The sequence below is a fragment of the Carassius carassius genome, chromosome 18 (genome assembly GCF_963082965.1).
Source record: "Carassius carassius chromosome 18, fCarCar2.1, whole genome shotgun sequence".
In the NCBI taxonomy this organism is placed as follows: Eukaryota; Metazoa; Chordata; class Actinopteri; order Cypriniformes; family Cyprinidae; genus Carassius; species Carassius carassius.
The window spans coordinates 28,924,635-28,940,473 of NC_081772.1; the positions used below are offsets into that span (position 1 = coordinate 28,924,635).

General features: G+C 35.0%; 1 protein-coding gene across 3 annotated transcripts in view; it reads right to left on the reverse strand.

Annotated features, from left to right (window-relative positions):
* ankrd6b (ankyrin repeat domain 6b) overlaps window positions 1-10,244 on the reverse strand; it is a 30,556-nt gene extending 20,312 nt beyond the window's left edge. For 2 of the 3 annotated variants that reach the window (XM_059499176.1, XM_059499175.1), the window contains exon 1: window positions 10,032-10,243. The gene's annotated coding sequence lies outside the window, so the exon portion shown is untranslated. Of the gene's footprint in view, window positions 1-10,031 lie in introns of all 3 variants that reach the window. The other variant, XM_059499174.1, reaches the window with a different exon arrangement.
* Window positions 10,245-15,839: the final 5,595 nt, after the last annotated feature.

Here is a 15,839-nt window from a genome sequence, read left to right on the forward strand (position 1 = left end):
TGACCCAATAAAAGTAAAAAAAAAATTTACAACAAAAAACCTCTTTGCATGTGAAACAAGTAAAAAGTTGCTCACACAAGTATGTTTGCTGCCATGTTTAAAATTGTTTTTAACTGCACCATCCTACAATATCAGTCTCTTTGTAAAACTGCATTACCTTGTCAAGTCAAATTTATATAGCCCTTTTCAAAATACACATTGTTTCAAAGCAGCTTAAAAAATATATTAGGGCTGAAACGATTCCTCGAGTAACTCGATTACAAAAAAATGATCGAGGCAAATTCCTCTGCCTCGAAGCCTCTTTTAATTTATTTTAAATCTCACGTCAGACCATCCTTAAAAATATTCTTGTTTGTCGTAATCCGACCGACCCTGTTAATTTAGCACCGACTCAATTTTTTTATTTTTTTTTGCTTTTAGTCTGACCGACTTGCCAATTGTAAATTTGCGTTAAGACCGACCAATTATTTTTTTACTCTTCAAACAACTAATACAAACGCAATAAAATACTATTAATTATATTTAAGTAAGTATTGTAAATACATAAATTGCCTTGGCCTACATACAAATGAAGGCTATCTTCTTTAATTAAAAAAAAAAAAAACCTTGACGTCATCTGTGTTTACACGTTCGCTTCGTCTCAGACTCTCACTCACTGTCAGAGTTAACGGTCCGCGCTTGGTAATGATGGCTGCGGCTGCAGTAAACTAAATGTTCGCGGTCACTGTTCAAAGTCATACGTGTTCCGGCACCATAATACATCTAAAAAAATTAATTAAAACAGCTCGACACCGCTTTAACTTGGCTCGAAGTTCTGGAAAAACTGTGCCCAGATCTTTTCTTATCCATCCCTTCTCCTCTCTAGTCTAAAACCGTGAATGTGTCGACTGTCACTTTATGTTAGAAATCTATTGCATGAATCAAGCACGAATCAATACTTATTGTTTTTCGAAAATGTTGCACTCCTGTTTGTCATTTTGCACGTAACTTAACGCCAATAAATCATCAGAAATATTGGTCTTTACCAATAAATGGAATCTTTACATTCCTCCTGCCTGTTGTCCGTGGATTTACCTATATTTGGATTTACCTATATTTGGTGTTATTTGCCGTATAAAACTTTAGACATGCAAAATCGATTTTACAATCGATTCAATGATCACTTGTCGCTCAAATCAAACAGGATTTTTTTCACAAAAGTGACAACCCAAGAAAGCAAAGTTAAAGTTCTCTCATTTGTAGGTTGCATTGATATGTAGCGGTGGATGCAAGTAAAACAGTACCTCATTTTCTTTCTCACCTGAAATTCATGCAATAAACATGTTTTTGACAAAGATTTAAATTTGTTTGTGGTCTATATAGCCTGCATCAAAATGAGGTTTGCAATGATGCGCCCGAAGCCACGGGTTGAAGACCCAGTCAGTGACGTCACGATATGCTAATTTGTTTAAATTCATACTGACGTCATTACCATCATTTTTTTTACATTGAAACTTGAAAAGTTTCACACGTCGCGTGTGTCCATTGCAAGATACAGCTGACATACCACAACTAGGGCCCTATGATTTCCGCGATGCAGAAAACGCGGAGGGAATCGCGGAATCCAGTCATAAAAAAGGATTTTACAGTTTAACACGGAATGGCACGGAATTTGCCAAATTTTGAATGAATTAATCAAAAATAGGTCATGCACTTACATCAAATCAAGATATGGACTAATATCTGTAAATATTAAGCCAGAACAGTCTATTTAAATATGAATCCTGCATGTTCTGCGTGTCTCTGTTAATGAACGGAGCAGAAGCGAGTCTTCCTTTATTAACACACACTGAAGCGCGTGATGCTCCGGTGATTTCAGCATCTGCTGTCTCACTAAATAAGACGTGAACACATGAACAACATCTCCAGAACTGCTCTGACAGTCACTTCATGTGCATTTGACCATTTGATTTGAGTAAAACTAGCGTCATATCACATACACAGAACTGTAAAGGTACGTCAACCCGTCAGAATAAAAGTCCTGTATTACTATTGTTCAGCAGAATGTTTTTTAGGTTTAATCACACAACATTTTTTCCATGTTTTATTTTTAATAGTAAATCCTGTTGACTAAAAAGTTAAGTTTGCTTGATTGTCAATAATTAAAAGATAAATTAAATTAATGTTTTGTGTGTTTAATGTGCATTTACATTTAATCATTTAGCAGTCACTTTTATCCAAAGCAACTTACAAATGAGAACAATAGAAACAGTCAGGTCAACAGGAGAACAACAACAGTATACAAGTGCCATGACAAGTCTCAGTTAGTCTAGTATAGAATGCATAGCCAGGTTTTTTTTTTATATATAAATGAAAAGACAAGAAAAGGAAAAGTGCATCTCAGAAAATGCTTTATTTAAAACCCCAACTGAATGGCACTTAAATGCACTTAATTAATCTGTCAACTTTATTGTCATTGTTCACAGTACAAGTACAGACAGAGAAACAATGGGAAATAATTAAATGTTTATTTTTGATGTATGCATTGTATTCTATGCATTTAAAAAGTAAAAAAAAAAATTCTAAAAAAAGAAACTTAGTTGTTCATTTTAAGAGACCCAGGAGTCTTATTTTCTCTTGCATAATTAATATTTCACTTTAATTAAGCAAAAAGACATTTTATCCGATTACTCGATTAATCGATGGAATTTTTGGTAGAATACTCGATTACTAAAATATTCAATAGCTACAGCCCTAAAAAAAAAATAATAATATATATATATATATATATATATATATATATACACATTAGGGGTGTAACGGTACGTGTATTCGTACCGGACCGTTTCGGTACAGGGCTTTCGGTATTTACCTTTTATACAGTCTATGGTCTTTACACACCAGAATCATGCCTGACGCGGCGCTGGCGCGCTGTTCCTTTTGTAGGTGACATAGAGGGAGACCGCCGACAGACCAGGATCTTGTCTTCACGACAACAATATCTATACTTCATGTTGAGCATAAATATAAAGCCTACTGATAAAGGACACCGTCAACAGTATTGACGGCAAAATAGACTATGTTTGACAGATGCAATATGCCAGTGTGTCACCGGCCTAAGGTTTTCAAAAGGCATCACGCGAGTGTGAACATCACTACAACTAGGAAAAAAACGATTGTAATTCAAACGCAGTTCCCGTCGGCATTTAAACAGACCTTTGCTCTTAATTCCGATCGGTCCAACGCAATCACGAAATCTGAGCAGGTCTAAAAACAAACTGTTGATGCTGCACTTTACACTTTGGAAACATTATATATATTTTTTAAATATGAGCAGGCCTACAAGCTGGGATTGGTAATGCTGCACTGTAATCATAGTTATTTATTTATATTTTTCATTATATTTTATTATATGATATTGGTTTGAGACTGAGTGTGTTTTATTTAGTGGAGAACTTTGCAGCAGTATTTTATTTTTTATTCTTTTTTTATTTTATATATATTTTATTAAAAAGTATTTAAAAAAAAAATACAAATTGTAAATAAATTGTTAAAAAAAGTTTACAGTAATAAACAACCTGCAGTTTAATGTTTGCATTTCTTTCCCTTACTGTACCGAAAATGAACCGAACCGTGACTTTAAAACCGAGGTACGTACCGTTACACTTACACCCCTAATATATATATATATATAACATCTTTAAATACGTTGATATCTTCATGCCTTTTAGTCACATTTGGCTGATTAGTGCTGGGCAATAATATTTTTGAGATTTTCTATATAGTATATATGGCTTTACATGAGTAAACCGAATGTATGTGGATTAGGGCTGTCAAAATTGCTCAAAAATGACGTTCGAATATTCCCTCTAAAAAATACACGAATATTCGAACTATTCGAACATCTGGTTGCGCATGTCATCAATGACGCGCATTACGTCAATAACAGGCTAAAATAATACAAAGAGACATAACTACTTGTATAGATAGTCTATTTAAGTTTAAACATATATGACAACGTATTACCTACACAAAAACAAGGAAATCAACTAATGGCCAGGACTGCAGACCTCACGCTCTCTCACCCTCACGTTCTCTGCGCATAATGGTTTAAATGAACAAACACATTTTTGTGCAAGCAATTTAAGGTCGCGACTGTTGTCCCAAATATAGCAGGCTTCATTCAGTGATTGAAACAAATATTATTAATATTAATTGAAGTTTTACAGCATATAGAACTGACATTGAATGCTCTGAGCGAGCTGTGCTGTGGTAAACATGGAACTTTTCCTTGACATGAAACGATAAATAATCAAACCTCGGATCCATTGCTTGACAGAACTCCCCGAAGCCTGTCCCATCCGCGATACTGATCGGTCTCATGTCCTTAAAAATGAACGAAATTATTTTATCCGTTATGGCCTCTTGTCGTGTTGCAGACAAAGAGCTTGCGGCGGGCGATGCAAAGTAACGTTAAGTGTCAAGACGTGACTGTTTAGCTGGAGTTCCACACATTATGCCATGCTCATTTGGGTGCACATTTTTGAGATGTGACCTCATGTTGCTAGTGGTCGAATTGTATGTTAACTGTATCTTAAATAGCTTGCATACAACTTTGTCTCGCGGGTCAACAATTTTACCTCACTTTCTCTGCTGCGGTCGAGTTGGGCTCTGCACTTGCTGGCATCTTCCATGAAGACAGGTCAACTTTCAGCAGTGATGCTGTGCCAGACAGTGCGACTCCTGTGAGGCTGTGACCTGTCGCTGAACCCTCATGCGTGCTAGCACGCCCACTCGCAAAGCAGACAACCACGCCTCTACTACCGCGGGTCTTTTTTTCCACATTTTTTTTTTATTCGAATATTAATTTTCACCTTCGAAATTCGTTTTTTTAAAACTATTTGAATACATATTCGAATTTAGAATATTCGTTGACAGCCCTAATGTGGATAAAGTTGGACATACTTATAATTTTATATAAAGAACTGGACTTGCATTGCAATTCACTGCAATTAAGATTCATTTTAATCAGCACCAAAATGTGCCACTCAAACCGTTGTTAAATCTTTAATCTTGTTCAAAATAAATTTTAGTGTGTGTCTAATGTTACAGTTCTTAAGAAGGACCTGTGAAGTGCCAGCTGCTCCACACGTCTTATGCTCACCACCTGTTTATACCTGCTATTAACAAAGACTTGAGTTATGTCATCTGATCACATGTTGTTTTTTTGGCTCAGGGTCACATGCAGTGTGTTTCTGTGCCGATGACATTTCTTGCAACTTTCTCTTGATTCACACAGCCTATGACTAAAAAAACCAAAGGTGAGCTTATGACACACGTTATACAGCTTCAGCTGGACAGAAGTAGAATTGTTCGAAACCATGAGAGGCACTATGATAATGACGTCACATCTGTGAAACGTGAACCTTTGGATCATAAAACTGAAGCAGGCTGAACACAGTCAGAGGTATTTCTTCTTAAACAACAGTTATTTTCACTGCAAACACCATGTCTGCAAGATCTACAATCAACCGTCAGTCAAATCTCACTGCGTAATGCCCTAGAGTATTATATAGTATTTGAATTGAAACAGTTTGTTGTTGTTCTTCTATAAACAATCCTGATCAAATAAATGCTTTGAAATGTGCAAAGCTACAGCAATAACCAGTCTAAGACCCCAGTCCTTAGTCAAGAACTTCAAAGTCAGTTTTAGGCATGTAGTATTTATGATGATGACCACTGAAATGGCCGCAGACGCACTTTGTAATAATTCAGAGGCGAGCTGACATGAGCATGTGTAGGCACATCCCCTCCAGCCCTTTAAAGGATTCTCCGGATTCCCTCTTTTATGTTATATACAGTCCCACACATTAGTGACCTTTAAACCCTGGCCTGTTCACAACCTGAAGAAGTCTCTCTGCTGCATCATAGTTTCCTCGAAACAACAGGGAAAACATTGCCACCTTTTCAGAAGAATGCAATGAAAAAATAGTGTAAGTTTTAAAATAATAAAGACATTGCACATTTTGAAATGAGCTCTAAAAGGACTGTATGTGTGACTGCCAAAATTGTGACTTCGTAAATAGCTCTGTAACCACCATTAAACCATAAAATGATTTGTTCCTTCCTAACTTTTAAGGACTTACATTTGAACACACACACTGGATGTCTGGATGCAGGTAACCGGGAGAAAGAGTACACACTGTTAAACAGGCACTATAGCAATAAAAGCTTAAAAATAAATAAATAAATAAAAAGACTGTTACAAAACTAGTTAAGAAAAGTGACAAGAGAATCAACAGCACATAAACCAGATTTAAACTAATAAGTTATTCAGAAAGTAATGCTTGTTGGATGTAGATTCAAGAGAGAAGTCAGAGAGACTGACTACACTGTAAAATGTGACTGAAAATCGGATTAACGAGTCTGTTTAAAATTTAGAGTGAAACTTATTTACCTATCCTAAAGCATAGGGCTGCACGATTATGACAAAAATCATAACTGTTGATTATTCCCTTGAAAATAAACAAGCTGAAAACAAGTATTAAGCCTCAAATGTAAAATATACATCGGATTGGTTTCTTCTTTAAGTTATATAATATATATATATATTCACACACACACATTAAATGGTATTATGATGTCATACTAAAACTAAAATGAAAACAATAGAAAAACCCTTAAGATAAAAAAAACTCACCGTAAGCATGCAGAATAACATAATTGTACTTTAAACGATTAATTGCCACTTTGAATGATTACGTAATTGTGGTATCCATAAATGTAACTGCGATTAGAAATTCGATTAATTGTGCAGCCCTACTAAAGCTGATCGCAAATTACAATGTACTTAATCTGTAAATTTTGATATCATGAAATATTTCAATAAAATCTCTCCGGTTAATGAAGTAAGAAAGAGTAAACATCTCTTCTGCACATGTAAGGTCCTCAGTTTGTCCATTAATACCAGAAAACCCCTAAAGCCTCGCTCATCTTCACACACCACCAACATGACAATACAGCCAATCAGATTCCTGATCATAATGTGAGCTCATAAACCAGACACACGCATCTGAATGACGTTAATGTTGTTACAGTCCTCTGAGAGAGAAACACGAGTATGCAGAGAAAGGCTCAGGGCATAAACGAACACTTATCAAATTAAATTTTCATGACATCATTTTCTGGTGTGCAACTAAAAGCCATGAAAACCATTTAACTAAAGAATGACATAATATTAAATTATGACGTCTTTTGGATTTTGAAAACTATGGTTTAAACCAGAGCCATTTTGCTATCATTGAGATATTATTATTCATATTTTGTATCAGTCTATATTACTCATATGTATAGGCTACATATATGTGTGTGTTTTTATAAATAGTTTTTAATAAATTTTGGTTTAGTTTCAAACTCAATTAAAAGGAGAAATGTAACTGGCAACTAGCTGAAATAAATTATTTTATATTTTATTTTATCTTAGTTAACATTTAATTTAAAGTAATGAAAATTACTTTTCCTCATGGCTTTCATTTCATTTTATATATATATATTTTTTTTTTTTTTTATGGTTTTAATTGTCATTTAACTATAAAAAGTGTTTAAATACCCGAGTATTTTGTCTGGTGCCGCTAGTGGAGGAGGAATTACACACATCCTAAATGAAAAGTTAAAGTTTTTTTTTTGGACCTTTTAGACTAGTATACAAGCAGAATATCAATATATGAACTATGTTGCCATCTGGCAAACTCATAAATTACAAATGATCAATCTACATGTAGATGAAAGGTTATGTCATTTTTTATTATTCAACTACACAAATTTTTCTTGTTTTATCTTCAAGAATTTTTTTTATTCTTCTTCATAAAAATGCTCCTTACTGATTTAAAATGAAAACTAAATTAAAATGTTGTGTAGTATATGTGTGTATATATATATATATATATCTATATATGTGTGTGAGTGCATTAATTTTCCATTTTAAGACCAGAACTCTTGCTGCTGAGACCAGCTATTTGAGTTACACGCATCTTTAATGAGAAGGTCACTAATGCAAACACATGAGCCATGATAAGAACAAAAAAACAGAAGTAGTTGAGCTTCTTGAATCAAGTATTTCATTTAAGGGCCTGTTGGTCAGGCCAAGGACTGCTTTTGTTAAGAATATATATAGAGTGGCGACTGCCTGACATCTTTTCCTAAGAGGACTTGATTATTTCCCGCTCTGAAACCATATCTCTGTCATGGTTAGTCATAATCCTTTCTCCTTGTGGCGACATACAGCAAGAGTTTCATTTTTCAGCTCTATTCAGAGGATTCGAGGTGGAACGCTGCTAAACGTTCTTGCCAGAAAATGTCTGGACTGTGTGTAGCTCAGAGGCATACAGCAGATTTATTAAATGAAGCAGAGTTTGATCCAAAACAAGAGGCGACTCTCACGAAACCTGTCAAACTCACATTCCACTGTCAATAAATATGAATATATTCTGACATTATTTTTAAGACAAGCACATTTTCCCCTCATTTAAACTTGAAGCAGGATTCATTTCATTTATGCAACACATTTTACAATATAATTTGCAAATTTGAATATGCGTATTAATTATATATTTTGTGATAGACAGTTATATGATCTGTAATTCTGATGACCAACACCAGAAACAATCTAGACACAGAGAGTCTGAATGATATCACCACACCCTTTATCTGAGCCAGAAACCCCTCCATCAGACAAAGGCCTGGAGACAAACAATAGAAAAAATAAAAATTCTGATAATGATAAATATACTTTTTTTTCAAGCAATGTATACCTATTTTATTCTATAAACTACTTCAGACGTATGTGCACAACATTTCTCAGTACCGCATCAGCGTTATGTTGAACTGTGCTTAACTGAGTTCAGTTGTGTTCATAGAAATAAACTCAGTTGCACAGTTATTAAAGACAGAACTGAACAGTTAATAAAGCTTCAAATTACACATAAAAATAACGCGTCTCTGAGCCAGATTTCAGACACATTTACTGAAACCCCTCGTACATGTAAGCACAGTTTGACAAAATACCACAGTTACTGCAGTTATCATTCCTAAAGTTATATCTTAATTAATTATTTTAATCAATAGGCTTGGTGAAAAAGTATATTATTATGACACAGCTAGTACAGTATTTTTTTAGTGGTTATCATTGTAAATTGGGAAGAGAATGTCCAGGTTGTTTCATGAGGGAAAATACAATTATTATGATCATAAATAGTGTCAAGGTTTTTCTTTTTTATGCTAAATTTTAACTTAGGTTTTAGCTAAATGAATCAGAATCAACTTTAAGCTGTGTGTGTACTTCAGCCCTCATTCATATATTGGGGGTGAATTTGTACTGAGAAAACCTAAAACTGACAAAAACAAAACATCCTTTTGAGAAAGTCATCATTTGATGTATAAAAATAAATAAGCAAATAAATAAAGCATGAGAGTTCTTAACTGAAAATGCTGTTTTCTGTCTGCTGTGTGTGTGTGCGTTTGGGTTATGTTGTAATATTTATAACTAATTGTACAAAAAAATAAAAATTAAATTAAAACATGAAAAGCACTTTGGCCAACATGAGTTGTTTTTAAATGTGCTATACAAATAATAAACAAACAAATGGGTTTGTCCCCATAGATAGTTAGGTAAACACGTGCTGTGTTTGTGGGTGGGTGTGTTTGTGTGTGTTTGTATGTGTTTGTTTGTGTATGTATGTGGTTGTGTGTGTGTGTGTGTGTGTGTGTGTGTGTGTGTGTGTGTGTGTGTGTGTGTAAGAGAGAGACAGTGTGAATGCTCTGTCCAGCACATTCCTCTGAAGGATTGTCCCAGCAACCACAGCACGGCGGCCTGATTATTATTCAGAAGCCCATCTCAGAGGAAAGCTGTGCTCCGAACAGCGACACAAAGTTTCATATTAAGTTTACATTACACCGACTAGAAAACAGCGGTTTAACACACCACTGAACACAGCTGAGCACAGGAACAAAACACCAAACAAGGAAAAACTCTGTAAATTCTCATTAAAACCTACCTCACACTCAGAGGACATTCACATGAACTCTTCCTTGTACAAATAACTATACCAACTTCCCTCGAAACGCGCAAAAATCCACAAATTGGTGCGTGGGAAATGAAGAGTGGCGGATAATGATCCAAACTGCGCAATGAAGTGAGGAGGAGGAGAAGGAGGAGGAGTGTGCATGTGCCATCCAGCGGTGAAGAGTGAGACTTCATCACAACCAGATAGAGCATTATGGCGAAGGCTTGGCTTATCTGAATATTAATCAGATGACAGTGACGTAAGTGGTGACTTCTGATGCAGCGTCCAATCACATAACCTAATTAATATTACTGAACAAATGATTTTGTAATTCTAATATATATATATATATATATATATGTATGTATATATATATATATATATATATATATATATATATATATGTATATATATATATATATGTGTGTATATATATATGTGTATATATATATGTGTATATATATATATATATATATATATATATATATATATATATATATATATATATATATATATATATATATATATGTGTGTGTGTGTGTGTGTGTATATATGTGTGTGTATATATGTGTGTATATATATATATATATATATATATATATATATATATATATATATATATATATACATAAATATTGCACCACCGGCGGCAGCCGCTTTTTAGAAGCAGCAGCCGCCTTCCTACCGCCTTCGTTCCTTCGACGCCTCAGCCGTCACGCCGCCGTTATATCAAAGGCGACCCTTCCGCGGTCCGTCGGAGGCAAACGCTATTTTCGAGCGATCGGCCGCCGCTTATATATATATATATATATATATATATCTCATGCAGTTTATCAAGAATAATGATTGATCAAACCAGACAAATTTCCATTTGCTGTTTTAATTCCACATTTCAAAGTACAGTAACTTTCATTGAAACATGATGTCAGATCACTGAAATATAAATAACAGAAAAAAAGAGAAAAAATATATATATACACACACAAAAGAACATGCAGGTTTCCAATTAAATTGTAAAAAAAAAAAAAAAACAGCCTTAGCTTACAAGCAAATTATAACACTTACAATAATTGTTAATAATATAAAGAGGTCAGCTCTGGGATGAAAAGAATTACCAGTAAACATAAGTAATGAGTATATCTGGTACCAAAAAAAATTCAGGTATAACATCACATTTACAAGCCATTTCTAACAATAAGATAAGTGGTAATAATTTAGAATAAAGCTCTGGAGTAGAATAGACCATTATAATGGCATTGCTGACCTGGGGTACAAGATGTCTCTTGTATCTGTGATAAACATCTTCACATATATATAAAAAATACTGAGGTAAAAACAGTAGTAGTACAGATATAACTGCAATGCTGACCTGTGGCACAAGGATTTACAAGCTATATTTAACAATATAATAAGAGTTAAGCACTATGATAATATATACAGTGAACAGTGTGGATTGGGTGAGTGCAGTCTGACACTTCTGGCTTCTTTAGGGGTCTTGATGTTACTGACTGCAGGATAAAGAAAGGGTTCCAGTTGTCAGTGATGCTGGGGTGTCAGTAGTCAGCCTAGGTATAAGCTATTGCATATGATATTCAATTAATTATTTGTAGTGGTTTGGTTAAGGGTGTGATTAGCTGATGTATTAGCATGTGATTAGTGGATGAATTGTGTGCATGGTTAAAGACGGCTTTTTAAATATTTAAATGCAATTTGCTGAGTGCTTACTAAGACTTGCATATTTGTGCATAATGTTTTTACCCTGAATGCTTACAGAATGATATAGATATTTAAATATATGTTAAATGTATTTATCATTAATATATTTCAATCTATGTGCTTCTGTATGGGCTGAATGCTTTCATTCGCTATATTTCATTTCATATTTCTTTATGTCCTATGTTTTTATTAATAATTTGGGTGTATTACTGTTCATATTTGTTTGTTAATAAATTAACTGAATTCATTTCGAGTCTGTATTCATCATTCACAGCTGCTATTACAGCCTTTAAATTAGTTTGGGCATATGAGAACATAAATTAGGTTTAACTACTGCATGTCCGCCCATAGAATAATAAATTATAAAAAAAAAAAAAAAAAAAACTAATTACCAGCACACGACTACCGATCCGCGACGTTGCCACGACGTCGCAGTTACTTACTGGCAACGTCACAAAGTTACGTTGTGGCGACGTATACGCACCTTTGACTTTTCCGGTTGCCACACGTCGCCACGATATGGAAGTCCAAAAGGGCCAAAACGTGTGAAACTGTCGCGTTAACACGTATTTACGTGTTAAGACGCAATTTACACATTAACACTTTACGCATTAACACGCAATTTTTTATAATATATATATATTAGAAAGTTATATAACAAAACACACATGCTTAATAATAATAATAATATAAAACAAAAGTGACCTGAATTTTCAATAATTTGAAATGAGACAGAACTTCAGCTTAAGTCATTTTACAATGGATATTAAAATGTGAAATCATGAATATGGGACCAAAAGTAATAATATATTAATTAATATTAATATATTATTAATAGGCTACTACACAGAACAAGAGATTAATCTATATTCTCGCCAAAACGCTGGATAGATTTGGATATTAAAATGTGAAATGAATATGGGACCAAAAGTAGGCCTAATAATATATTAATTAATATTAATATATTATTAATAGGCTACTACACAGAACAAGAGATTAATCTATATTCTCGCCAAAACGCTGGATAGATTTGGAGTGCTAATACACTCGTGATCGATCTGCTCAGTTTCCAGGAAGTTACCTGACGTGCAGCATGTAGTAAATAGAGAGACGGGAATCCGTATCATTCTTTCCAAATTATATATTACATTTTTTCACAGGTAACTGTGAAAACAGACTTAGCTTATTTCGGTTATAATAAACACTGTTAAACATATTCCGGTGGGTTGAAAAGAGTATTTATTTTAACTTTAAGTTTGTCATGAGTTTGTTGCTTCGTGATTAGCGCGACAGCCTGCCATTAAATGCAATGTTGGTTCAGAGTTATGAATTATCTGACTTCGACTTACATATTTCGTCATTTAACCCCCTGTGATATGTCTATAACCCTGAGTAATAACTAAATACTAGCAAAGGCTATGTCTTAAACCATTTAATCTTTTTTACCCCCAGAGATGAGATTATGATATTTACAAGATAAAATCATCGATATCAATTATACAAAAAATATATATATTTTAAGTCCTTGCGTTGTAGGTAAAACTGCATTCGCTGGAGTCTGTGCAGGACAGGCTGTTGAATACAATCCTAATAAGGTTGCCAGGTCCTATGGTTGATGTATCCCAGAGCCCTGACCCTTTTGGAGATGTCCTGCATTGATGCACTTGAGGGATATGGACACAGACCTGGAAAGTCTTTCCTGTCACCAGATACCTGCAAATTGCATAAGCAACATGGAGTTTTATGTGGCATTGCCGTCTTGGTGTGGGCAACAGAGTGGTGATCCCCAGATCTTGTGTCTGGAAGATACAGATCAAATTCCCCGACCAAAGAGGCCAATATACAGGATTCCGGGTGCACAACCTTCAATAGTTTTTTTTAATTAGCCCAGAGATGGGACCAAGTCACACATGTGCAAGTCTCAAGTCTCAAGTCTTAGCCTTCAAGTCTCAAGTAAGTCCCAAGTATTTTTTTCTTGGGCAAGTCAAGTCAAGTCAAGTCACAAGTTATGTCAAGTCAAGTCCTGTAGTAAGTCAAGTCAAGTCCAAGTCAAGTCACCTTATTATTGTAATTTTACCTGCAGAATCTGATCTTAATAAAGTTAAAGACAAGATATAAGTAACAGTAAATTAAAATAATTTGGATTTGCATTGTAAATACTCATGTTCAGTAAAATACATCATGGAATCAAACAAAATTGTAACTTCATAAAATTATTTATTTTTCACTTCTGCCAACAGAAATGTTTTACATTTTCAACATTGAGTCCATAAAACAAATAACAGCTAAACATCCAACAGACTCCTCTCTGAACACCCCCCTCTCTCTCTCTCTCTCTCTCTCTCTCAAACGACGTGTCATGACATGACATTCGGCCATACTCAGAATTCGTGCTCTGCATTTAACCCATCCGAAGTGCACACACACAGAGCAGTGAACACACACACACACTGTGAACACACACCCGGAGCAGTGCATACAACATTAAACTTTCTTACATTTCTCCTCTCTCTCTCTCTCTCTCTCTCTCAAGTTCAAGTTCAAGTTGCTTTATTGGCATGACATTTGAGTTACAGTATTGCCAAATTTAGCATTTAGATACAGAATAAAATATGATTACAATAAAATACAATAAAAATAGCAGCAGCAGATAATATTTCTAATATTAATAATAGTAATTATATAGAATTAAGAATATAAAATAAAACAGTTGAATACAATAGATTATCCCTTTCGTATGGTGTATAAATATTTAGCAGCTATTGTGACTGCCGTCTCATTCTCTCCAAGTATATAGAGTAGTTTCTCTGAGTCATTTAGAGACAAGAATGAACGATTTAAAGCTTCAAACTGTGGGAAGAATGTTTCTCTTGTAGTGTTGTATTTGGGAAGTGTTTCTCATCCTCTGTTTGATTCAGCTCACAGTGTTTGCCTCTCTTCTCTCGGGAGCCAGGATCTTTTATGTCTACCAATCTCTATTTCCAAATCATGATCACTGAGTCGATATTTTGAAATGATTTGTCTTTCTTTTAATGGCTTGAGTGATAAGTAATTTGCCAGTTTTGTGGTTCTGTTTAGGGCCGAATAACACTGGAGTTTGGTTTGGAGCTCAAATTCATTTTTTTCATTTTTCATCATAATTATACTTCAGATTTTTGTCAATTAGTTTCTGAATGTTGGGGTTGTGATTGGAGTCAGACTCAGTTTGGGTTTCCTTCATCAGGTGAAGCACGAGTGTGTTTCTCTCTCACTCTCTCTCTCTCTCTCTCTCTCTCTCTCACACACACACACACACACACACACACAATCGCTCTCTCAGAGTAAATCCGTAAGTCATTACCTCTATTACAACTAAGGTATTGCACTTGCAAAATATAAGATTCGAGAGTCTTGTCTGCAAGCCGAGCACGATGTGGCCTATCCCACCATGTATGCGCCACCAGTATGCGCGCTCCTAATGGAAGCAACGCGGTCGCGACGCGCACGCGGTGAGACACGCTCGACGCCTCAGGGGCGCAACTGCCCGAGCGCTTTGGAAACAATGAGAAAGCGGCGCGACTAGCGATTTCCACGCGTTTTTAGGCGCGAATTATTGACGACAAAAGCGATGACCCTCAGTACCCCTCAAGCTGAGATGTTGATGTGATATCTGATCTAAGTGGGCGTGGTCTGCGTAAGGTAGAGAGGGCATGACTGATGATGTCATGACATGACAACGCGATTCTCAGCCTGCGCTCCATCAATTTTATTTTTTAAAAATAATTTATATATTTTATATTCAAACTGAAAACATAATGTGATTAACACTCAAGTCATTCAAGTCATCCTGTCTCAAGTCAAGTCAAGTCCCGAGTCTTTAACTTCCAAGTCCGAGTCAAGTCTCAAGTATTTTACTTTTTGTCAAGTCAAGTCACAAGTCTTAAAAATAGCGACTTGAGTCGACTCGAGTCCAAGTCACCAAGTCACAAGTCCCCATGTCTGAATTAGCCATTTGTAATTAGTAATACAGCTATTTCTAAACAGCATCTTATGGAAGAAATATTAGTGAGCGTGAATTGTATGTTTTGTTCCCTGTTACCTCTA